We start from the raw sequence: 24,175 nt of genomic DNA on the forward strand, positions 1-24,175 counted from the left end.
TAAGTCCCTTTAACATTTCATATAATAGGGGCTTGGTGATGATGAGCCCCTTTAACTTGACCTGATTAAAGAAGCACTTTATCTTCCCTTCCATTCTAAATGATAGCTTTGCTGGACAGAGTGATCTTGGATGGAGGTCCTAAGAAATATAAGATCAAAAACTATGAACAGTAAAATGACAACAAACCCACAACTATCAACTGAACCAAAAAAAAATAAAAATGAAAAACTAAGCAAACCGCTAGAAGAGGAACAGAATCAGAGAAATGGACATCACATGGAGGGTTTTCAGTGGGGAGGAGGAAGGGAAGATGGAGGACAAGGTACAGGGAATAAGCATAATTGGTAGGCTTAAAATAGACAGGGAGAGGTTAAGAATGGTGTAGGAAACAGAGAAGTCAAAGAATTTATATGTACAGCCCATGGACATGAACTAAGGGGTGGGGAATGCTGAGGAATGGGGTCTGCAGGACAGAGGGGGGTAAAGGGAAAAATTTGGGAAAACCATAATAGCATAATCAGTAAAATATACTTAAAAATAAATTGATGAACATAAATGAAATGATAGTGTTATTTCCTTGTGAGGTTTTGGAAAAAGTTGGTTAGGAGATGTATGAAAGTGAAGCCTTTATAGGCTGGAATAAAGATACATCAATTTTGATAACATAAAATTCATTTACTAAAATTGTTTACAGCATCTGGCATTAATATTTCCCTGTACTTTAGTCTTTGCCTACAATCAATGTTGAAGATCATCTTTGCCTTTGGAGTGGAATCATGCCTGTGGTATACATGAGTCATATAAAAGATTAAACAGTGAAAATAAGTCAGCATTTAAAGACAATTTGTCTGATTTATTCAGTGGGTTCTTCCAAAGAGGTGATACTAAGAACTATTGCTTTTTGGATTAATGTTACAAATCCTTTCAGAGTTACTTAATTTTTTCTTTCCACATCAATATTAATAAAGATCAAGAATAGTTACATATTCATTAAGAAATACAGGCCCAAACAATTTATGACCCCCAATAATCCAATGCTCTTTACACAGCCATCACTAGTAGAAGTACCAAGATGGTGCACATTATGTGTCATTCCTCCTAGATCCTAATGTTTTCAAACAGTAGGAAAGAGCATAACTTTAAGGAGAAAAATAATGTATGTGAGAATGGCCAATGGAGAAAGGGAAGGAGAGATACTGCCACTTGTTTTCCATGAATAATGGTGTGGAATTTATAGGCAGATGTTCTGGAACAGGTGTGACTATAATTTGAGGAGACCACTTACTCCTTTAGTTACTCAAAACACTGTGATTATTATTTTGGAAGCACAGCCACAGGATTTTATTGCTTCACTTGTTGTAGCCTTCCCTTTACCCTAATAACTATCTTTCTAAACCACTGATTGGCAGTCAACAGATTTAGCCTCTTCCCTCCATGCCATCACAAAAAGAGACGCAAGTGCACCCATGCTCATGTATGCACATGTATACTTTTGTGTGTCACAGTGCTTGTATGCAATGGACATTGCACATTAAAGGTCTCTGTGAAATATCCTTCTGCAAGTTCCTATGTTTATTTTCATGAGTAATTAAATTTAGTCAAATCAATAATTTCCTGAAAATCTAGGCAAAAATTAAAGAAAGGAGGTAACTTTTTTTTAAAAAGATAAGAAAACTTGTCTTTTTGCTGTCACTTTACGTCTTAATGAACAAATGATACCTGGGCTTTTTCTGAAGTCTTTGCTTGGCTAGAAGACCCAAATGCTACCTGGACTCTTTTCATGTGTTCACTTTGTGAGTATTCAGACTTATAAACTGAATTTCCCTTAATTTTTTACTAAACTGTTTACAAGTCTGTGCTTGAACATTTACTTAAGACTTTAAAAAACTGAGATCTATATGTGTAGTTAATTTCCCTTTCTCCTGCTGTCTCCATTTCAGTTTCTTGAGTTTCTGGGAAGGCCTGGTTTCCCCAAAGGAGCAATTTCTGGTAGAAGTCTGAAGGTCTGATCAAAGAAAAAAAATCCAGCATAGCCAATGAATTAAGGACAAGAAGGTTTCCACTCAGGTAGGACCTCAATCTCATACTTGCAACCACCTTAAATAAAGTGTGGTGATGGCTGGACATATGTCTGCTTGGAAAAAAGTGGATATATAACCTACCCTACAGGAAGCTGTTTGCAATTCCCTTGGAGTTTGTGGTGTTTATCAGATAATTCCTTAGAGGAAAAGGGATACAATAACAGTATGATGCTTTTTTTCCATTTTTAGCTCATTGTTGCTGAGTACACTTAGTGATCTTGGTGGCTATGGCTTACTCCCCAGAGTTTAAGTAGAAAGCAGATTAACCCTTTGGGTACTTTCTCCTAAGACAAATAATCTTCATAGATTGTCTTCTTGATATAGCTGCTTAGCAAAACTAAAGACAACAATTTTATCTTCATTAGCAACTTGAGATTAAAAAATTTAGAGCAAAGGGAATAATGAAGATATCCCATTTTATGGCAAGATAAAAGACCCTAGTGACATCAAAATCAGGGCCTGTCCATCTCATTCACAGTTATATCCTCCAGGATTAACACCTGACCCCTAGTTAGTACTCAATGTGAAGACGTGTTGGATGACTGATGGATGATTAATGAAAAAAAGGTTAATATGGTAGAAAAGGTATTTATCATTGTAGTTCCTGTGTGTTTACTTCTGTATTAGAAGGACCCAGCACTGTAACTGATACTTGGAATGTAAACAATAAAACTTGTTTAAAGTATAGATAAATCCCCATGACTCTAAGGCTAATTATAAAGCCAACACAGAACCAAAAGTCTAGATCTGCCAAGGTCTATGGCAGAAGTATCTATGAGATGAAAGTATGGACCTCAGACTTTTGATATAACAGACAGAATTTTTCTAGTTTTAGCCATTTACATATCACCCCATTACACTTCAGCATACTACCTATATTAGTCCTACTGGTTTTTTTTAAAGTTTATTGTTGTTCAAATATAGTTTTCTGCCTTCTCTCCCCACCTCTCCCCCCCGACCACAGTTATCTCCACCTCTCTCCCCTATTCCACCCCCCTTGATTTTGTCCATGTGTCCTTGTAGTTCCTGAAAAACCTTCTTCCCTTCCCCCCATTACCCCTCCCTCCTCCCCTCTGGTTACTGTCAGATTGTTCTTTATTTCAGTGTCTCTGGTTATATTTTGCTTGCTTGTTTGTTTTGTTAATTAGGTTCCACTTAAATGTGAGATCATATAGTATCCGTCCTTTACCACCTTGCTTATTTCACTCAGTATAATGCTGTCCAGTTACATCCATGCTGTCACAAAGGGTAGGAGCTCCTTCTCTGCTGCATAGTATTTCATTGTGTAAATGTACTACAGTTTTTTTTATCTATTCATTCACTGATGGACACTTAGGTTGATTGTAGCACTTGGCTACTGTAAATTGTGCTGCTATGAACATTGGGGTGCATAGGTTCTTTTGGATTGGTGTTTCAGGGTTCTTAGGATATAATCCCATCAGTGGAATTAGTGGGTCAAAAAGCAGTTCTATTTTTAGTTTTCTGAGGAAATTCCATAGAGTTTTCCATAGTGGCTGCACCAGTCTACATTCCCACCAACAGTGCACTAGGGTTCCCTTTTCTCTGCATCCTCTCCAACACCTGTTGTTTGTTGATTTGTTTATGATGGCCATTCTGTGTGGTGTGAAGTCGTATCTCATTATTTTAACTTAATCTCCCTGATAGCTAGCAATGCTGAGAATCTTTTCATATCTCTCTGGATACTTTGTATGTCCTCCTTGGAGAAATGTATTTTCAAGTCCTTGCCCATTTTTTAATTGGGTTGCTTGTCTTCCTAGAGTTGAGTTGTGTGAGTTCTTCATATATTTTGGAGATCAAACCCTTGTCTGAGGTATCATCTGCAAATTAGTTTTCCCATACTGTTGGTTCTCTTTTCATTTTAATGCTGTTTACTTTAGACGTGCATAAGATTTTTATTTTGATGAGGTCCCATTTGTTTATTCTCTCCTTTATGTCCCTTGCCCTAAGGGACATATCAGTGAAAATATTGCTATGTGCAATATCTGAGATTTTCCGGCCTATATTCTTATGAAGAACTTCTATGGTGTCACAACTTATATTTAAATCTTTTATCCACCTTAAATTTATTTTTGTCTGTGTAAGTTGGTGGTAGAGCTTCATTTTTTGCACGTAGCTGTCCAGCTCTCCCAATACCATTTGTTGAAGAGGCTGTTCTTGCTCCATATTAAGCTGCTGCCTCATTTGTCAAATACTAATTGATACAGAGGCTTGGGTTTATTTCTGGGCTCTCTATTCTGTTCCATTGGTCTATGTGGCTGTTCTTATGCCAGTACAAGGCTGTTTTTATTCCAGTGGCCTTGTAATCCAGTTTGATATCAGGTACTGTGATACATCCTACTTTATTCCTTTCTCAAAATTGCTGCAGCTATTCAAAGTCATTTATGGTTCCATATAAATTTTGAAGTGTTTGTGCTATAGCTGTGAAATATGCCATTGGTACTTTAATGAGCATCACATTAAATCTAAAAATTGCTTTGGGTAGTATGGACATTTTGATGATGTTAATTCTTCCAATCCATGAACACAATATATGCTTCCATTTACTTGTGTCTTCCTTAATTTCTTCAGTGTTGTGTAGTTTTCTGAGTACAGGTCTTTTATCTTCTTAGTTAGCTTTATTCCTAGGTATTTTGTTTTTCTTGTTGCTTTATACAATAAAATTTTTTCCTGATTTCTGTTTCTGATATTTTGTTGCTGGTATACAAAAATGCTTTTGATTTCTGAATATTGACTTTGTATCCCACTTTTTTTCCAAATTCATTTATTAGGTGGAGCAGTTTTTTGGTGGAGTCTATAGGATTTTCTGTATCCACTATCATGTTATCTGCAAACAATCAGAGTTTTGTTTCCTCTTTTCCAAATAGGATGCCTTTTATTTCTTTCTCTTGTCTGAGTTCTGTGGCTAGGACTTCCAATACTATGTTGAATAGAAGTGGTAAAAGTGGACAGCCTTGTCTTGTTTCTGATCTTAGTGAGAAAGTTTTTAGTTTTTGTCTGTTGGTATGATGTTGTCTGTAGGTTTCTTGTATATGGCCTTTATCGTATTGAGGAATGCTCCCTCTATTCCCACTTTGCTGAGTGTTTTAATCATAAATGGCTGATGAGCCTTATCAAATGATTTTTCTGCATCTGTTGATATGATCGTGTGATTTTTGTTTTTGCTTTTGTGTATGTGATGTATTACATTTATTGATTTGTGAATATTGCACCATCCTGGCATCCCTGGGATGAATCCCACTTGATTATGGCATATGATCTTTATAATGTATTGTTGGATGCAGTTTGCCAATATTTTGTTGAGGATTTCAGCATTTATGTTCATCAGTGATATTGGCCTGAAGTTTTCTGTCTTTGTTGTGTCTTTATCTGGTTTTGGGATTGGGATGATGCTGGCTTCATAAAATGAGTTTGGCAGTCTTCCATCTTCTTGGATTTTTTGGAATAGTCTATGAAGGATAGGGGTTAGCTTTTCCTTAAATGCTTTGTAGAATTCTCCTGTGAAACCATCTGGTCCAGGGCTTTTGTGTGCCAGGAGTTTTTTGATTACTGCTTCAATTTAACCAGCTGTTATTGGTCTGTTCAGGCTTTCTGCTTCTTCATTCAGTTTGGAAGATTATATTTTTCTAGAAATTTATCCATTTCACCTAGGTTTTCAAATTTCTTGGCATACAGTTCCTTGTAGTACTTTCTTAACAATCCTTTGTATTTCTGTGCTATCAGTAGTAATTTCTCCTCTTCTGTTTCTGATTGTGTTTTTTTGGGTCCTCTCTCTTTTTTTCTTGATGAGTCTACTTAAAGGCTTGTTGATTTTGTTTATATTTTCAGAGAACCAGCTCCTGGATTTATTGATCCTTAAAATTGTGCTTTTAGTCTCTCTGTCATTTAATTCTGCTCTGATCTTGGTTATTTCCTTCCTTCTACTTGCTCCAGGCTGTCTTTGTTGTTATTCCTCCAGTTCTTGTTAGGTTGTTTATTTGAAATCTTTCTATCCTTTTTAGGTAGGCATGTATCACTATAAAGTTCCCTCTCAGGACTTCCTTTGCTGTATCCCATAAATTTTAGATTGTTGTGAGTTTATTTTCATTTGTTTCCAGAACTTCTTGATTTCTTCTTTAATTTAATTCTTGACCCATTCATTGTTTAATAGTATGCTCTTCAGTCTCCATGAGTTTGAGTGTTTTTGAGTTCTTTCTTGAGGTTGGTTTCTAGATTCTTTGTAGTCAGGGAAAATGCTTGATATGATTTCAATTTTATTGAATTTGTTGAGTTTTGTTCTGTGTCCTATCATGTGGTCTATCTTTGAAAATGTTCCATGTGCATTTGAAAAGAATGTATATTTTGTTTCTTTAGGATAAAAGGCTCTCTCTATATATGTGTCAGTTAAGTCCATTTGATCTAGGACATTGTTCAATGTTTTGATTGGAGTATTTAATCCATTTACATTTAAAGTTATTGTTGATAGGTACTTATTCATTGCCATTTTTTGGTACTTGTCTTCCTCTCTCTCACTCTTTTTCTCTCTTCTCTTAAAGCAGTCCCTTTAACATATCTTGCCCTGCTGATTGGTGGAGGTGTATTCTTTGAAGCTTCTTTTATCTGAGAAACTCCTTATTTCACCTTTCTTTTTAATTTAGAGCCTTGCTGGATAAAGTACTCTTGCTTTCAGGCCTTTGGTTTTCATTACTTGGAATATTCCAGGCCATTCTCTTCTGGCTTGGAGTGTTTCCATTGAAAAGTCAGCTGCTAGTCTTATTGGGGCTCCCTTGTACGTTACTTCCTATTTCTCCCTTGATGCCTTTAAGACTCTCTTTATCTTGGAATTTTGCCATTTTAATTATGATGTGTCTTGAAGTGGGACTCTTTGGGTTCCTCTTGATTGGGATTCTCTATGTTTCCTGGATTTGTGTGACTTTTTCTCTCATCAAATTAGGGAAGTTTTCCATCATTACTTTGTCGAACAAGTTTTCTATCCCTTGCTCTTCTTCTTCTCCTTCTGGTATCCCTTTTATATGGATATTATTACATTTCATGTTGTCCTGCAGTTCCCTTGACTCCTCTTCATTGCTTCTGAGTATCTTTTCTTGCTCTATCTAGGTGTTTTTTCTTATCTTGTCCTCCAGCTCACTGATTCGATCCTCTCCTTCATCCAGCTTACTTGTAATTCCTTCTAGTGTGTTTTTTATTTCTGAGATGTTATTGTTCATTTCTTCCTGGTTTTGTTTATAGTTTCTGTTTCCTTTCACATACTGTTGTAGTTCTCATTCAGTTCCTTGTAGTTGTCAGTGAGTTCCTTGAGCATCTTTATAACTATTATTTTGAATTCTGTATATGATAGTTTGCTTGCCTCCATTTCATTTAGCTTTTTTAGTAGGGAGTCTTTCATTTTTTTTGATTGCATGTTCTTTTTTTTTGTCTCCCCATTTTAGTTGACTCTTTTTGTTTGTTTCTGTGCTTCATGATATTTCAGTTTGCTAGCCGTCTTTGTAGGGTGAACTTCTGTGGTAGGAATTCTGTGGGATTCAGTGGTGTGGTCTCTTTGATCTTGTCTGGATGCTCTAGGTTTGCCTTTCTTTTGTTTGTGTGGCCTCTCTTGTTGTACTTGGGTTTTTACCTTTTGGTGGTTCCTCTGTTGGTGGTTTCTCTCCTCCAGCAGGTATACTGATGTTTGCAGCTCCCACCTATTCTTGTATGTGATCAATGGCTGAGGGGTAGACAAAATGGATTAAGACAGAGAGTTAGGAGAGTATTCTATTGGATTTAAAGTACCAACAAGTACAGAAGAGATGGGAGATTTTTGGATAAGTATAGTGTTAACTGTGATGTGTCACCCAACTACCCACTTTTCATAAAAGGTGAGAGATAAGACTCTTGTTAGGGGGGAGGAGGATTGTGAGCTGAATCCAGAAAACAGAGCACTTGTGCAAGGTTAGATGATGAGATAAAGTGAGATTAAAGGATAGAAAGTAAGCATAGTGTATGAGAGAATAGAGTTAACCACAATAATAATAAAGCTCAGGAATAAAGTAAAGTGTCCTTAGATCAAGGAGGGTTTCTGTGTAGTATTTACAATTGTATGGAACAACAATTATTTATAATAGTACTGGATCAACAATAATATGACAAGAAATATATGATTTGGATAACCAGAACAGAAAGTACCTGATCAAGAGTACTCTGTTATTGGAACACAAGTGAAGTGAAAGAAGGAAAATTAAAATAAAATAAAGAGAGAATAAGGAAAACCAGTCAAACCATGCAACTAAACAGAGAGATAAAATGAAGAAAACTAAACAGAAACAAGAGAAATTTAAAAAATACTAATAAGCCGTGGCTGGTGTAGCTCAGTGGATTGAGCGTGGCCTGTGAGCCAAAGGGTTGCTGGTTAGATTCCAGTCAGGGCACATGCCTGGGTTGCAGGCCAGGTCCTCAGTAGGGGGCACATAAGAAGCAAGCACACATTGATTTTTTTTTCCTCTCTTTCTCCTTCCCTTCCCCTCTCTTTAAAAATAAATAAATAAAATCTTTTAAAAACTGTTAATTTAAAATTTTTTAAAAAATGCTAATAAAATAAAAGAAGTAAAAATAATGAAAAATAATAAGAGAAATAAACAATAAAATGCCAGTTCTATGGGATAGCAAAGTGACATTTGTCTCAGTTTCTCAGTTTTTGTGGTTAGCTTTGTGATCCCCCTTTGGATTTGTCTCTGTATCTTTCACAACTTCTTGTTTTATTATCTCACTTGGGGAAGAAAAAAAAGAGAGAGAAGAAAGAAAAAAAATAAGCCTCCTACTGACTTCAAACCCATTGATCAAGTTCTGCTAGTTTTCCTGGATACCACAGGAAGAGAGGTGCTGTGCATTCTTCACTTTTCTCCCTTCACTTTTCTCCCTTCTTATGGTTTTGCAAGGGTGGGAGCCAGGTGTGGGCCACAATATTCACAGTAGTCCAGCCTCCAGTCTAGGTTCTCTGAGCTGCCAGGTCCCCACTGTCCATCTGCACCAGTCCTGTGCCTTTAATTCACCAGTTCCACTGAGGTCTGTGCAGTGTACCTCTTCTTTGCTCTTTTTGAGCCCACTCTGGCCAGAGCCCATGGCCAGGCAAGCCGCACCACTCAGCCTATGGGCAAGCTGGAAGATTCAAGCTCTGGCACTGAGCTCAAATCAGCCTCATGTTAAGTGGTGCCACAAGAATCAGCTGCAGGGCGAGTGTTACCAGTCAGCCACCATGCAAGTGGCATGACTCAGCTGCCAGGCTAGCGGCCTGAGTCAAGTGCAGGCTGGAAGCTCAAATCACCTTTGGGGAGAGCAAGCTGCTCTGAGAGAGTTCCTTACAAAGCAGCTGCCTGCCATTCTTAACAAGCACACAGCTTTTCACACAGCCCAACTTTCTAACAAGTCTCTAGACTATCTGGGTCAGGGTCCAACACATCCCAGCTCTTCCCTCTTCTCCAGGTATTGCCCTGCTCCCCAATGTCTCTGGTAATGACCTAGCCAGTGTCCATAGTCCCAGCAGGTGTATGCCACCTCTGTGTGTCTCTCTTTGTCTCTATTCCCCCCAGTGACTTCAAGTATCTGGGTTCCTCCTAGTGCTGGGCTAATAAAGTAGAGAGCTGGTGATGTAACTCTCCCAGTATCCTGTGGCAGGCACCGGTTGGTGGGCCACAGCAGCCTAGGTGTCTGCGTAGATCCCAGGGACCTTATCCTAATGCAATCTCCTCATCATCTGTTTTTCAATGTCCTCTACACTATTTGGCCTCCAAACTTCATATAAGCTGGGATTTCATTGGCTGTTCACTCTGTTCCTCAGAAGATTGGCTAGGTGTTCCAGCTGGGCACAGGGAGAACTGGGATCCTCTCCCACCTACTTTGCTGCCATCTTTTTCTGTCTAGACCTACTGTTAAGTGACTTGAATATGGATAGAAACTCCCTCTTATAAGCTTGTGTCATATTATTTATAAAACACAATTTTAAGAGTATTTTTATAAAGACTAAGTTAAGGGCAATTTCAGAGTCACTAGCTGCTAAAATTATTATTTATATTTTTCCATAGGTACATAGGACAGCCATAGTACAACAGCTATCTCTTTATAATCTGCTGTTGCTATCTCATGTACTCCCAAGAGGAACAAAATCCATTTTATTAAAAAAGGAATTTAAAATTTAGCATACTGCAGCTTCCACAAAATCAACTCACTTACTCTGTCTCTCTCTCATTTTTTATGTTAGGTTTTTTTCTTATGATTATTTTTTCTTTTGTTTTTTAACTGTATCAAATGTTTATAAATTTGGCGAAGTCTTCTGTACTGAAATAAAATCAGTGAGTCATAGGAATAAAAATAAATTCTAACAGAAATTTATAAATTTCTACCTGAATTGAAATTCAAGTAAATTGACATGAAATTCATAAGGAAAAAATTAGAATGAATACTTAACAGTGGGAGCTCAAAATGGTTGTACATGTATATCTTATAAGTGGTCTATGATCAAAACAGACTATATGTATGTCCAAACAGAAATGCAACTTTTTAAATCACATTCCATGCCAGGCCGCATAACAACTGACTGATCCAATAAGTACACTTAAAAAATTCTTGTTTCCAACAGTTTCTTAAATCAATGTGTAGAAAAATAGAAAACTTATCTTTAACTCCAAGAAGGCTGGGCAGTTATTAGTTAAGGAAAGTGTGTTGTTCTACAGGCTCAAACCTTGTTATAAATAGCAGTCAGACTGGAGAAACCCCTGGACACTGAATGGACTTTCTATATATAGCTTTTCCTTTCTGTAAAGGCTTTTAGAAGGATGCTATCTTTTGTGAGAACTTGGGTTTTATAAAGGGCACAAAAACAGAAAGGTCAGCAACTCATAGACCTTGAAAAGATTTTAAGTATTTTCCTTAGTCTGGGAAACCACATTCTGGAAGCATGAAGACTGAAACCCAAGAGGTAAATATTACTTTCCCAGCATCAAATGGGAAACAAGTAATAACGATGGCACTAAAACCTTTGTCTTCTAAATCCTTTGAATGTGGCATCTATAATAAATTGCAATAACAGCTTATTTTCATCATCCACAATACCACATTCCCATGATGCCTCATTCCTCTTTGCTTCTTTATGAGGGATGATAACATTATTTGGAAACTTTATCCATAATTAAAATTTTTTTAATTTTGCTTTTTGTATCTCATTTTGAAATGTTATCTCTGTTTTAAAAGTGTAGAGGCATTTTCTTTCCTTTTTGAAATGCCTCTGCCCTGCATTTATGATCTTTTATTATTGAACTATAATAAAACAATAAGCACAGAAACACATTTTAGTAGGAGCAACAAGGCTGGGGGAACAGTTGACATAAAGGGAGATAGAGAGAGGTAAGAGAACAAAAGTTTGATATTTAAAAAACTTAATGGCAAATTAGATCATGTTTGGCTGTACCTAATATAATATAGCCCTCCTTAATTTAAATTCCAGGTTAACTTTTGTTGTTTGCATTGTTACGAACTAGGGAGTAAACAAAGCAACATGATTTTTGTGTTCTAGCATTTTGTATCGCTTTCCTAAAGATTTCTTCAAGATTTTTTTTGAGTAAATAAAAAAAGAGTTGTCTTTAAATTATTTTCCCTCCTTGACTGTACTTTAATAACTTGGTAAATGGCATTTAAACTCTATAGTATGATTCATCCTGTCCCACATTTTGTTAAACCAGTGGGAATCCTGTATATGTGTGTGCACACACACACATGCTTTACTATCAACTAGTGTGCTGCCTTTGCAACCAGTAAAATAGAGTGCTCAGTCAAAAAATTATTATAACCTAGATAAAAATAAGATATGACAGTGGGCCCAGCAATTGGTAAAAGTTACTTTAGGTGATTTGCATGTGCAGCATGTTTTTTTTTTAATTGTTGTTCAAGTACAGTTTTCTGCCCTTTACCCCCATCCCAGCCCACCCCTCAGCCCTTCCCACCTCCCTACCATCTCCACCCTCCCTTGTTATTGCCATGTGTCCTTTATACTAGTTTCTTCAAACCCTTCCCCTGAAATTTCCTTCCCTCTCCCCTCTGGTCACTGTGAGCCTGTTCCCAATTTCAGTGTCTTTGGTTATATTTTGCTTGTTTGTTTGTTGTGTTGATTAGATTCCTGTTAAAGATGAGATCATATGGTATTTGTCTTTCACCGCTCATGGTTTGAGGGCTTTCTTCAGATCAAGCACTTAAATAGATGTGTAACTTAACATGGCACTAATTTCATATCTGAAAACTGTTTTATTTCATTCTTTTGCAAGTGCTTGTTCTATGAGTTTTTATTCTTCATTTATACTATAACATGTCAAGAGGTGGCATGAATGATGAAGTGATATCAAAATGATAGCCTAGAAAACAGGAGAACATGAGGTCTTCTAATTAGCATTCAAATAAGTATGTTTGATACAAATAATATGGGAATTAAAGATATGAATAATTCATGTTAAATTACAAATCTTTTACATGTTCATACACAAGAAATCATAATCAGTATTACAAGGTAATAAATTCAAGAATTTTTATTTGTTAAATATTTACTTGGTATATTGCATTATGCATATTCAGAATCCTCTTGTGAAATTTGGAGCACAAACTAGAAAAATAGAAACTCTTCACACTCAAGGACTTTTTACTGCAGTTATTGAAAAGTTTCTATTTGGAGATATTTTAATTTCTGATTTGATTGTAATTTCAGATAAGTTGTATTTTTATTTGTTAAAACCAGTGTTCAGCACTTTAAATAGTTTCTTGAATGTACTTAGTAATAAAATATAGTCAAAATGATAATTTACAATATTTACAATAGAGTTGGTAGAAGAGATGATCTATATTGATAGTAAAGTGATTTTGATAATCTATGAAATGTCATAATGCTTTCCAGATAACTTGTTTTCTGGACTGAAATATATTTATTAATCTATCACTTTACAAAAAAAATTAAATTTTATTAACATAGTGACTTGACTATATCTTTTAATACATATTTTAAGATATTTTATTCAGTAGATTATCTCATCTTAATCTATTTATTAATATACTCATTATATATTATATAAATATTAATGTATATTTCTTTTTAATTATTTTATTGTATTTTTCATCACCATTTATCTCCCTCTATAACCTCTTCTACCTCCACCCATATTCCCTCTCCAACAATCACCACACTGTTGTTCATGCACATGAGTTCTTTTTCCTTTTTGTTCAGTCCCTCTACCCCAGAGCTGTGAGTCTACTCTCTGAGTTTGTCTCTATTTTGCTTCTTAGCTCAGTTTTTCGGATTTCACATGAGTGAAATTGCATGGTACTTATCTTTCTCTGATTGGCTTATTTCACTTAGCATTATGTTCTCCAGGTTCACCCGTGCAAAGAGTAAAAGTTTCTTCTTTATGGTGAAGTAGTATTCCATTGTGTAACTGTACCTTAGCTGTTTTATTCACTCATCTACTTATGGACACTTGAGCTGCCTACAAATCTTGGCTATGGTAAATAGCACTGCTATTTATGTAAGGGTGCATATATTATTTCAAATGAGTGTTTTGGGTCTGTACAGATAAATTCTCAGAGGTGGAATCGCTGGGTCATCAAGCAGTTCCATTTTTAATTTTGTGAGGTAATTCCATACTGCTTTCCACAGTAGTTGGCACCAATTCACATTCCCACCAATAATGCTAAAAAGTTCCCCTTTCTCCAAACACTTTGCCAGTACTTTTCATTTGTTGATTTATTGATGATAGCCATTCTGACATGTGTGAGATATCTTCTTGTGGTTTTAATTTGTATTTTTCTGATTATTAGTGACACTGAGCATTTTTCATATTTTTGTTGGCCATATATATGTCCTCTGGAGAAGTGTCAATTCATGTCCTTCACTCATTTTGTAATTGGATTGTTTGTGTTTTTTTGGTGTTGAGTTTTATAAGTTCTCTATAAATTTCAGATATTAGCCCCTTATCATATGTTTCAGCAAATGTGTTCTTCCATTCAGTGGGTTGTCTTTTCATTTTGTTGATAGTTTCCTTTGCTGTGCAAAAATGTTTTAGTTTGATATAATCACATTTGTTTATTTTTCTCTTTTGTTTCCCTTGCAAGGAAATACATCAGAAAAAAATATTGTAATGAGAAATGTTAAAGATTTCACTGCCTATGTTTTCTTCTAGGATTTTGATGGTTTTGAGTCTAAAATTTAAGTCTTTAATCCATTTTGAGTTTATTCTTATATATGGCATGAGAAGATTGAAGAAGATATGAATAAGTGGACGTATATACCATGTTCATGGGTAGTAAGAATTAACATCATTAAAATGTCCATATTACCCAAAGCAATCTATAGATTCATTGAAATTCCTATCAAGACACCAATTATATATTGGGTTTTCAGAAAGGTTTGGTTGTCCCTGACTGCTGTGGCTCAGTGGATTGTGCACTGGCCTCAGAACCAAAGGGTTGCTGGTTCAATTCCCAGTCAGGACACATGCCTGGGTTGAAGGCATTTCATCACATTATGCTTCAACATTTTCATCACATTATGCTTCATTATTTCAAGAAAGGTAAAAATGCAACTGAAAGGCAAAACAAACAAACAAAAGATTTGTACAGTGTGTGAAGAAGGTCCTATAACTGATCAAACATGTCAAAAGTGGTTTGCGATGCTCTGGTCTGGAGATCTCCATGGTAGGGTAGACCAGTTGAAGTTGATAGAGATCAAATTGAGACATTAATTGAGTACAGTGAGCATTATACTGCATGGGAGATAGCCAACATACTCAAAATATCCAAATCAAGCATTAAAACCATTTGTGCCAGACTGGTTATATTAATGGCTTTGATGTTTGGATTCCACATAAGGTAAGCAAAACAAAACGAAACAAAACAAAACAAAACAAAAACTTATTAACCTTATTTCTGCATGTGATTCTCTACTTAAAAGTAAGGAAAGCATTCTATTTTGAAAACAATACTGATGTGCAATGAAAAGTGGCTACTTTGCAATCATGTGGAATGAAAGAGATCATGGGCAAGTGAAATGAACCACCACCAACCATACCAAAGGCCAGTCTTCATCCAAAGAAGGTGACGTTGTGTATATTGTGGGATTGGGAGGGAGTCCTCTATTATGAGCTCCTTTCAGAAAACCAAATGAAAACTCCAACAAGTACTGCTCCCAATTAGATCTATTGAAATCAGCACTCGATGGAAAGCATCCAGAATTAGTCAACAGAAAACCCATAATCTTCCATCAGGATAACACAAGACTGCCTATTTCTTTGATGACCAAGAAAAAAACTTACAGCTTGACCAGGTAGTTTTCATTCATCTGCCATGTTCACCAGACATTGCACCTTTGGATTTCCATTTATTTCCATCTTTACAAAATTATTTTATTGGGAAATCTTCAATTCCCTGGAAGACTGCAAAAAGTACCTGGAATAGTTCTTTGCTCAAAAAGATAAAAATTTTGGGAAGAATGAATTATGAAGTGCCTAAAAGATGGAAGAAGGCAGAAAAATCAAACTGTGAATACATTATCCAATAAAGTTATTTGCAAAAATGAAAAATGTATCTTCTATTTTTTACTTAAATACCAAATGATTTTTTTAGTCAACTCATATTTCACAGAACTAGAACAAATATTCCAAAACTTTATATGGAACCACAAAGGACCCTGAATAGCAACCACAATCTTAAGAAAGAAGAACAAAGTTGGAAGAATCACACTACCTAATATCAAACTATACTATAAGGCCATAGTAATCAAAACATAAGGTCCTGGTAAAAAAACAGACATAGAGATCCATGAAACAGAATAAAGAGCCCAGAAATAAACCATGCCTGTATAGTTAATATTAATTAATATTTGACAGAGGAGGCAAAAACATAATGGGCCAGAGGGGAGGTGGGAGGGGATATTGGAGGGATTAGGGGGAAGGGTTGTCAAGAAACATGTACAAAAGACACATGGACAAAGTCAAAGAGGGCTAAGATCGAGGGTGAGAGGTGGGGATAGCTTGGGTGAGGGAGAGTGTAGGGAGGGAAATGGAGATAACTATACTTGAAAAATAAAACATTAAAATTTTTTTAAGTTTATTCAATTAATGATGTTGGGAAAATTGGACAGATAACCTTCAAAAAATAAAAATATAATTCTTAATAGCTACATTAATACTTTCTCAATTAATTAAATTTGTTTAGTTCATATGGCTGTTCTTCAGCATTACCTTTTCTCTGTACAGCCTATCCCACTGACTTCAAAAGCTTGAAAAATCTGAAAATCCCATTTAAAGTGAATGTATGGAAAATGTTTTAAATAACAGATAGTGATGGTGGAGAAGAAGACTATTAAACTTTGTGCTTAAGATCATCATGTTAATAAAGATATCAACAATTCTAATACTCAAACGTAATAAGGATGAAAATCTTGATTGTAATACTGAGTGATGACATTTTCAATAAGGGGAGATATTAAATATTATATAGGAAACTAGTTTGCAAAGTGATAAATTGTCAATGATTGTACATATATTTAAAATATGTTCAAACATAGTCATAGCAACAGCTTTTCTTTCTGGCCAAAAAGAGGCATATTGGAGTGTTTAAGCACTATTTCAATTGGAAGAGATATTTAAACACTATGCAGAAAATACTTAATTGCAGAAGAGCAGGTGTCAGCATGGGTGGGTATGTGTGTGTTTAATCAATGCATTTTCACTCATTCACAAAGGAAAATAAGACTGTATTTCCTTAAATATGGCACTGCGATAGGGGAAAGTGCCATTCTTATGTTTTTGCTACTGTTACTGTTTCTCTGGCATTCACCAAAGCATACCATCCTATCACTTATCCAAGTTGCAAATCTAGAAGCCATCCCCATAGTCTCATTTTAAAGTACCCTACATTTATGCTTGCCACTCAGTAAGTCATGAATTTCTGGCTTTTGTATACCATACAGTTTTTTCCAGTGTACGTCCATTCTCTCATTCTCCTGCCTGCAGCCTCCTTCTGAAGTGACGTCTGTGCCTCATTCCTAGGCAATGGCACTTTTGCAAGCTCCCCTCTACCTCTTATCAAATGCCTTAAAATGCACCCAAATCAAATATTCCATAGAATTTATAGATAACTAAATATATGAGAGCTAAGTGACACTGCAGTTGATGAAATGTACCAATATTAGTGATAAAATATTAATTAAATAGATCTTTATTGAAGTTTTGCAGATTTTTCCCACATTTTAGAATTATTTTTTCAGATCTTAAACAATTCTGTGACTCCTTCTCAAATCCATAGTTCCTAGCAGGTATGCTTTTACTGTCACAAGGCAGCCCTGACAGTGAGGTATATGAAGATGAGAATTATCACCTGGATGAGTAGACCAGATACATGAAGTTGGGATGTAAAATGTTTGGAGAACAAATGTAGAAATCAAGGAAGAGATGGTGGTGTCACGTATTATTATGTATATCAGTTGGTAGTATTAAAAGCCAGATTCTATAGGGATGTCAATAAAATATCACCTTATAGAGTAATGTCTCAAAAATCATATGTGAAGTGCTTACATATTTAAAAAGAAACCTCAGTGGGAATCCATCAACAGAAAATACTGTTTAGTATGCTTTCAAATAACTATTGAAAATGGCAACTGGTTTAGTAAGTGGTTAAATCAGTTTACAGTTTCATGACTTAATGTTTCTAAACCTTTGTTATTTCATCTTTAAAACTGAGAGATAATGAAACTATCTACTTGATACAGTTGTTGAGAAATTTAAGTTATATAATTCATATAAACTCCTTAGTGTCATACCTGGCAAATATATGGTATTTTGTTATTATTGATAATGCACTAGTAAACAAAAACTGTTCTGTAATTCTTATGGTCATTGTTACAAGTTGGAAGAGATCCTGCCCTCCAAAATAAAACTACTGGGTTTGATGTGACCTTTCATTGTAATTTTAAAAATGAAAGTATTAATAATGGGTTATTTTGAGAAGAAATGTGACAATGTTCTAAAATACTTTTAGAAGCTAAATATTTATTTGACATAAGAAAAATAGTGTTAGCCTGGTCTGGTGTTGCTCAGTGGATTGAGCACAAGCCTACAAACAAAAGGGTTGCCAGTTCGATTCCCAGTCAGGGCACATGCCTGGGTTGCAGGCCAGGCCCCAGAAGGGGGCATGTGAGAGGCAACCACACATTGATGTTTTTCTCCCTCTCTTTCTCCCTCCATTTCCCTCTGTCTAAAAATAAATAAATAAAATATTTTAAAAGAAAGAAAATTAGTGTTAGTTTAATGAAAAGGTATGTAGTTTAACAGTATTTTTCTTCCTTGGATTCATACAGAGCCACAAAAGGAGAATATAAGACAATGATTTAGAAAGTACTGTATTATATAGCAAAGGACAGCCCCAGCTCCAGGCTCTTAATGCTTTTTTGACTTTGATGTGAATAACCCCATGTTCCCAGTCTTACATCAGTACTACCACTGACTGTGTAAGACATGGTCCACTCAATTAACTTCTCTCTGCTTTGGTTTCTTCATCTGTAATGTGCAAGTAATATTACTTGTCACTTGCCAACCCTCAGTACTTCTTCTTCAGCTAATTGACTGTCCCAGCAGGGATGCTGCAATGAGTAGCTGATAAATAATTTATAAACCCTTTGAAATATTAAATAAATGATGTAAAAAGCCTTAACAAGAGGACAGAACAAATTCTATTAATTCTCTACTTTAGTCATATATATTTTGGAAAAAATAAAATACCTTAAAAAGAGGTAGCCCTCAATAAAGTGAAAATAGGATAAATTAGTAAGAATTCTAGAGTGCACCCTGGCTGGCGTAGCTTAGTGGATTGAGCGTGGACTGTGAACCAAAGTGTTGCAGGTTCGATTCCCAGTCAGGGTACATGCCTGGGTTGCAGGCCATGACCCCCAGCAACCACACATTGATGTTTATCTCTGTCTCTCTTTCTCCCTCCCTTCCCTCTCTAAAAAATAAATAAAATCTTAAAAAAAGAAATTATAAAAAAACACAATAAAGGAAATATGTATTTCCCTTGAAAAAAAAGAATTCTAGAGTGCTTTGAGCTGCGTTTAATTTTTAAAATCCTCTGTTATAATTAATAATATATAGAAAAATGTATATTAGTGTAAATGATTACCCATCACCTTCTTAAATTAAAAGTACCACAAGACAGGAAAATAAACTGAGTAGGAATAATGGAACATGTTTTCTCAGCCTACTTTTATTATTGAGAATAGAACAACTTTGACAAATGTAGTTAGCCAATAAGGATATTAAGATAATTAAAAACAGATTAATGGCATACTTTTCATAGATGTAAAAACAACATATAAAATCCTGTGCCAAACATTGTGGGGATGCAAAAATTAAAGAGCCAGATCTCAAGAAAAACATGATATAGGGAGAAAGTACTATGAAAATAATTTTTCTACAGTGCCAAATTAAACACTGTAATAAAGTTATTCATTAGGATAAGTTGGAGAAGAGTAGGTCTAGATTAAGTGAGCAGTTGGTCCACAATTGTGATAGTCAAGAAAGAGATGACAAAGGTAATATCCAGAAAAAGAAGGGAAAGAATACTAACATGACATTGAATAAATAGAATTAAAACAATGAGATTTACAAAATGGTTGTGAAGAATTAGTGAGATAAAGTAACTGAAGACAGTCCTAAGATTTCTGTCATAGGTGCCTGAGAAAATAGTGGTAGTATGCGAGATATGTCCAGAAAGTATCCAGTCATGTACTATGCAAAAAGAGACATTTACTGAAGAAGATACAAGAAACATTGTACATAGCACAATGATACCTCAGTCCCCTTCAAAGTAGGCACCTTGGTACCTCAAACAGTTCTCTCAATCACCATCAGCTGCCCCATCATATTTTCCTGAATCTCATCAATGGTCTGAAATCCCTTCCCTTTCAAAGGTGATTTTAGTTTTGGGAAAAGTCAGAAGTCACAGGGCACCAAATATGGGCTGTAGGGGGGCTGAGTCACCTGGGTGATTTGATGGCCAAAAATCTCTGCACCTGATGCTTGAGCAGGTACGTTGTGATGAATCTGCCAGTCTCCAGTTGCCCATAGCTGCAGCTTTCTGAATTATCCCAGTAGTTTCTGCAGAGGGATGTTCCAGCTTAATGCAAAATTGGATGCAGATTTGTTGCTCAATTTGCTCAATCATTTTTTTTAATTTATTTTTTTTAGAGAGAGAGAGAGAGAGAGAGAGAGAAACAGAAACATCAATGTGCGGTTGCTGGGGGTTATGGCCTGCAACCCAGGCATGTGCCCTGGCTGGGAATCGAACCTGGGACACTTTGGTTCCCAGCCTGAGCTCAATCCACTGAGCTACGCCAGCCAGGGCTTGCTCAATCATTTTGAATGAGACATCCACACAGTACACATGCTCACTCGACAGCATCTATTGCCCCTACTGACTAGTACAGTGAAGTTGTCATTGTTCATGCATGCATGTACATCTCAGTCCACTCTACCTGAGCTGCCAGGTTACATTGATGTCATTCTCGTTATATTAACAATGGTTGGACTTTTTTCCCAACAGACCTAATACACTACAACATGAGGAGAATGAATAGTTTCGAGGGTGAAGGTGGAATTGAATCAAGAAGTTCAATTTTGAACTTACTAAATTTGAGTTTTCAAGGACATCAATGGTAGAATATTCAATAGGCAGTGAAAATTCTTGAAATATCAGGCCCTAAGCATATAGATTTGATATGCAGGTGGCACTTAAGGATTTTTGGGTGAATGTGATTACCAAACAGAACATGAAGAATAAAAAAGAGAATAAAGATTCTTTAAGAGGTAAGTGGAGGAAAGAACAAGAAAAAGTATGACAAGATAATTATAGGGGAAGCAAAAATACAGTATCTGTGGCAGCCAAGGGAGAAAAATGTTTACAGAAGAGAGAAATAATGTAAAATGCCATGTACAATTTAATACAGATAATTATTGTAAAAGGACAATTGAATTTTGTGATTAATCTGTAAGAATCTGTCTTCAAGAGAACAATAATAGTAAATTGATAGATACGTAAGACATAGGAATGAAAAGTAAAGCAATCTAGAGGAATTAGAAACAATTACTATCCACTTGTGTTCTTGTAAGTCTAAGATTAAATGAAAATAAAATGTGTGAGTATATTAAAGAGAATACAGAGTTAAAAATAAGGAACTACTTTACAACAAGGAAAATGTAAGCCACTTTATGGGCAGTGGAGAAGTAGGGTAAATAAGACTGTGAAAGCACAAGGCAGCACTGGGGACAAATAATGGGAGAGAATACAGAATCAAGCACCAGTCAGGTGTTAATGTTGGGCAAAAGGTCTTGAATAAAGAGAGGGACAACTTTTGATATGATAATCAAGGGGAATTGATAAAATTTATGTAGCATGACCTTTACTTCTTCATAAAGTTAGTAGGCAAGATTATCTGTGAAGAGTAAGAAAATAGAATATAAATAAAACTGCAAACAGTGAAAGGATTGAGAAGTACAGATTGGTAGTTACAGACTAGTCATGAGGATGTGAAGTACAACATAGGGAATATAGTCAATAATATTGTGATAACTGTGTGTGGGGTCAGGTGGGTACTTAAAATTTTGGGGTGGGCCACTCTGTAAAATACTTGACTATTTAACCGTTATGCTGATGGATACTGCTGAATCTGCTGTCTCCAATATGCTGAAACTGATACTGAAATATTGAAAGCAGACTGTGATTGAAAAATAAATGAAGAACTACAGGAAAATAAAGAAATTGCTGTTGTTAGCTATGATACAAGGGGTGAGCTAGAGATGAGCTACTTACGAGTAGCTTTAAGGTTACTTGTTGCCAACGTAGACAGAAAATATTTCCTCAATGTAGATAGCCTGGGCCTCTGGCTTCATAAAATGTATAGGCTTAGAGTTTTCATTATAAAGTTTTGATTTGCTAAGCATCGTGGAAGTAAAAAACAAGATTTGAATCTTGGCTAAAGAAAGTTTCTGAGAAGAAATTAAGTAATGATAATATTTGACTACGTTATGAATTTATAAAACAATATGTGAAGGTATAAGGGTCACAATTTCACATCAGAAATAAATTGATGAATAGGGATAAAATTGAGAGGAGTAATCATTATCAAATATTGGAACTTTTCTGGTTTGGTTTGCAGGCCAGCATTCAATCCACCGAGCCACACCAGCCAGGGCAGAACTTTCATGAATGAAAACTTTTATTACACAGTGACAGTCAGAGAAGGGGTGAATAACTTCCCCTGGCTAAAGAGATGGGATATTATCTCTAACAATATCAGTAAAAAATCTTATTGTAAAAACCAATAAAAGACCATACATTTTTCTCATATTGAGCCAATTTTATTCTAGCAATGTTTTGTAGTAACAAAGTTCATTGCTTTGCATTTAGAATAGAAAAAAAGCAATTTGGCTTGACCTAGTTAATAGATGCTAGTATATCTTGGTGATACAACTCAGTATGTAAGATCACCTTCTTTTTTTAACATTTTTTTATTGTTGTTGAAGCACAGTTTTCTGCCTTTCCCCCCCACCCCTCTCACCACCCCAACCCTCCTCACCTCCCTCCCTGTTTCCATCCCTCCTTGTTGTTGTCCATGTGTCCTTCATAATTGTTCCTGCAAACCCTTCACCCTTTTCCCTTACAATTCCCTCTCCTCTCCCCTCTGGTCACTGTCAGCCTGTTCTCAATTTCATTGTCTTTGGTTATACTTTGCTTGCTTGTTCATTTTGTTAATTAGATTCCTGTTAAAGGTGAGATAATATGGTATTTGTCTAAGATCACTTTTTTAAGTGTGGTTTTCATAGGACACTATCCAAACTCCTCTGAAGGGGAATACAGGCCTCTGTCATACCAAATGATAGTCTAGAGCATTCAAGCCATGATCTGGTGCAGAAAATATAATTATCCCTGAACAGAGGAGACTTTTGTGGACATTTTCCAATTCTTTCTATTTATAGAGTTGTGTTTCTCAATTTTTTTCTTTGCTGTCACTTACTCCAAAGTGTGACTTGACGATAGACCAATTCAAGAGAATAGGGAATTGAAGTAGCATCAAGTTATGGAACTCTGTCCTGAGTTCCTAAGACTTAGTTTGAAGCCCTCTGACTTGTGAGATTAAGAAGCTATTTATGGAAACAACCCGGCTGGCATAGCTCTGTGGATTGAGCTCGGACTGCGAACCAAAGTGCCTCAGGTTCAATTCCCAGTCAGGGTACATGCCTGGGTTGCAAGCCATGACCCCCAGCAACCGCACATTGATGTTTCTCTCTCTCTTTCTCCGTCCTTTCCCTCTCTAAAAATAAATAAGTAAAATCTTAAAAAAAAAAAAGAAAGAAATCCAGGTCACTTTAAAAAAAAAAGGAAGCTATTTATGGAAACAAGCTACTAGATTGGTTTTAAGATTCAATTGGGCAAGTGATAGCCTTATACAGTATAAGAGAAAAAAATGGATAACGTTTAGCATAGAAATGGATCAGCTGATACTTCTAGAATATTCTAGGAATTAATTATTTGCTTTAATTCTTTATAAAAGGATTTCCTTCTCTAATTTATAGTGTTTATCAAATAGCTTCCTTTTACTGTGTGCATGAATGGTTCTCAAAGTTTAGTCCCTGGATTCCTGCATGTCCTCTGAGCCCTTTCAGCCATTCCCTGAGACACTGTCAATAGGCCCACAAGTTCAGAATAAGTTTTCTAACAGTCCTAATGGTATCTGCTTTTTTTACTTATCTGATATTTGCACCGCCAATACAAAAGCATGGTGGGGGAATGCTGGCATCTCAGCACTTGTCAAGTCAGTGGCACCAAACTCTACTAGTAACCCTTGTATACCTCACCACCCCACACTCACAGTTAATATTTTTAAATGCAAGATTTACACAGAATCTTGATGAAGAAGTAAAAAAGTTATTTTGTCAAATCTTGACTTTAAGTACAGGTCTTTTTAATATTCTGTGTGATGAAACGGGAAGTCATAAGGCACTCCTGATGCATACCAGAG

At 35.9% G+C, this 24,175-nt stretch overlaps 1 protein-coding gene across 3 annotated transcripts in view; it reads left to right on the forward strand.

Annotated features, from left to right (window-relative positions):
- Positions 1–24,175, forward strand: part of PKIA (cAMP-dependent protein kinase inhibitor alpha) — a 106,653-nt gene that overhangs the window by 70,308 nt on the left and 12,170 nt on the right. For 2 of the 3 annotated variants that reach the window (XM_045849483.1, XM_045849484.1), the window contains one exon: positions 1,942–2,068. The exons of the other annotated variant lie outside the window; for it this stretch is intronic. The gene's annotated coding sequence lies outside the window, so the exon portion shown is untranslated. The remainder of the gene's footprint in view (positions 1–1,941; positions 2,069–24,175) is intronic. 3 annotated transcript variants of the gene reach the window in all.

This window comes from Phyllostomus hastatus, unplaced genomic scaffold (assembly GCF_019186645.2).
Source record: "Phyllostomus hastatus isolate PE091 unplaced genomic scaffold, TTU_PhHast_1.1 phas_contig_65, whole genome shotgun sequence".
NCBI lineage: Eukaryota > Metazoa > Chordata > Mammalia > Chiroptera > Phyllostomidae > Phyllostomus > Phyllostomus hastatus.